We start from the raw sequence: 2,690 nt of genomic DNA, 5'->3' as shown, positions 1-2,690 counted from the left end.
TACCTACTACATGGTATTTCTCCGACATTCCAAAGTAAATTACTTGAGTGCTACCTTTAAAAATTCTATCCTTTGCCTTTGCAATATATAGCTCATGGGAAAAATAGCCTTAAAAACTATTGTGGTGAAGAATATGTAGCTATGTATCTTATTTCTTATAAGTTGCTTGTTGAGCGGTAACCATGTTTCTGTGGATGCTACCAACTATTACACCTTTGTTGAATATCATGTGAGTTGCTATGCATGTTCGTCTTGTCTGAAGTAAGGGTGATTTATCATGATCATATGGTTTGAGTATGCATATTGTTAGAGAAGAACATTGGGACGCTAACTAAAGCCATGATCCATGGTGGAAGTTTCAGTTTGGACAATTAATCCTCAATCTCTTATGAGAATTTTATCTGTTGTTGAATGCTTATGCATTAAAGAGGAGTCCATTATCTGTTGTCTATGTTGTCCCGGTATGGATGTCTAAGTTGAGAATAATAAAAGTTTTTCTATTTTCGTGCCCTCGGTTCCTTAGTTGTGCTCAGTTTTCCCCAGCTCCTTAATTTTTCCTCAGTTTTCCCCAAGACCTTGTGTGAAACCATCACAGGTGCTGTAACGGCCGGTTGCCCGACGGTTGACCGTTATCTTCTGACTAGTGGGGCCACGTAGAGCCCGCAAAGACACGTCAGACCATCCATCTTTGTTTGACCGTAAGCATCGCTGTATCCCCGACCAAAACGCGCACGAGTGGGGCTTCGGTATATCGAATGACAAGTGGGCCATGGCGCTGATACAAGGGGCAATACACGGATAGGAATAGATTTTTAAACGGAGCTCTACGAGCCGATGGCACGGAGGAGGTGGCCTGCGGGGTGCCGAGATGAGATCGACGTCCACAAAGAACCGCATGAGGCGAGACCGGACGCATTAGATAGATATGAACTAGACGCGTTTAACCATGCAAAGAAGAGAAGAAATGGTCGACGACATCGACGACTACCTCAAAACTTTGACTGACCGTAGTCCGACACGAACGCGAGCAATGTAGAGAAAACTAGTGTCTCTCCTTTCTAGCGTGTATAGATGGGTGCTAGAAGAGTGTGGTGGCGAAGGGAAAGACCTCGCGGTGGTCCGTGGCGTCCGAAGCATAGCGGGGCGGCGTGGCCGTGCCTACGCCGGCGTGCATGCATGTTCGGCATTGGCATCGGCATGTACGTTCGGCATTGGCCTCGGTGGTATCTCCGGTGTGTCCGTGATCGAGTGAGGGGACGGGATTGAGGGTGCATCCCGACGGTGACCTAGCGATGGCGGCGAGCATAGCCGTTTCGACCATGCCGATATCGGCATCGGCAAAGTTTGGAGGCTGTGGTGCTCGAATCAAGGAGGGATTTGTTTCTTGTACGCCAAAAGTGATTTGAAACAAGTTTCGTGTTGAAGGTTAGGTAACGAAAGTTTGTAACTAAGCCCAAAATTATACTAGCGCCATGGTGAGGTTCTTTTTGATAGAGCTATACGGTTGGGCAAACTTTTTTGACACTTTTTAGATAGGGTTCCTTGTTGTTACACGTATGGCATCATGTATGGTAAATTTGGGGTCATTTGGAGATGTTCGAAAAAATCACTTTGCTTAAACGCATGCCGTTTCGTCTCACTGAAACCAGCTTTTCTAACAAGGTGATTTATTCTACCTTCTCTAAATAACCTCAAATTTCATACAGACTGATCTTCTATACATAGATAGATAGATTGTTTCGTTTTTATATTTTTCGAACTTTTTATTTCCCTTTATAATAACCAATTGATTTTCAGGTCAAAACCTCGAAAAACAGCATCATGTATGGCATCATTTTCGCCATAAATTTCAAATTTTGTGAAACTTTCCCTTTTAGATATTCCTTGTTGTTATAGATATGGCATAATGTATGCCAAATTTGGTTAGGTCTCATCGAAACCAGCTTTTGTAACAAGTTAGGTTTTTTCGACCTTCTCAAAAGGGATTTTTTTCTACCTTCTCTAAATGACCTCAAAAATCATACAGACGATCTTCTATACAAACATAGGTAGAATGTTTCGTTTTTACATTTTTTTGAACTTTTATTTCCCTTTATAATACCCATTTGTTTTCAGGTCAAAACCTCGAAAGTTAACATAACTAGATGGTGAACCCTTCCAAACTTCAAATACAGAGATAGATAGATTGGTTCGTTTATCATTTTTACCGTGAATAGTAATGGCTACAAGAAATCGGTGATGGTTTATCATTTTTGCGTGAAAATTAATGGCTACAACAAATCGGTGATGGTTTATCATTTTTTGCGTGAAAATTAATGGCTACAACAAATCGGTGATGGTTTATCATTTTTTTCGTGAAAATTAATGGCTACAACAAATCGGTGATGGTTTATCATTTTTTGCGTGAAAATTAATGGCTACAACAAATCGGTGATGGTTTATCATTTTTTGCGTGAAAAGTAATGCCTAAAAGAGTTTATAATTTTTAGCGCGTGAAAATGAATACGTAAAACCGCCCTTTAGCATACTTAGAGAGTGGAAGGTAACCGCCGACAGAGAGAGAGAGGGGTTATCCTGCCCGTTAGATCATACGATCAACGGTCGGCGGGCACGATCTGCGTGACATGGGCTAGACCAATCAGGGAAATGTTGCACGTGTGAGAGAATTTGTGGAGGGAGAGGACAAAACT

The sequence above is a fragment of the Lolium rigidum genome, chromosome 3 (assembly GCF_022539505.1).
Source record: "Lolium rigidum isolate FL_2022 chromosome 3, APGP_CSIRO_Lrig_0.1, whole genome shotgun sequence".
In the NCBI taxonomy this organism is placed as follows: Eukaryota; Viridiplantae; Streptophyta; class Magnoliopsida; order Poales; family Poaceae; genus Lolium; species Lolium rigidum.
The sequence above is the reverse complement of the archived record's forward strand: the minus strand, read 5'-3'. Positions refer to the sequence as shown.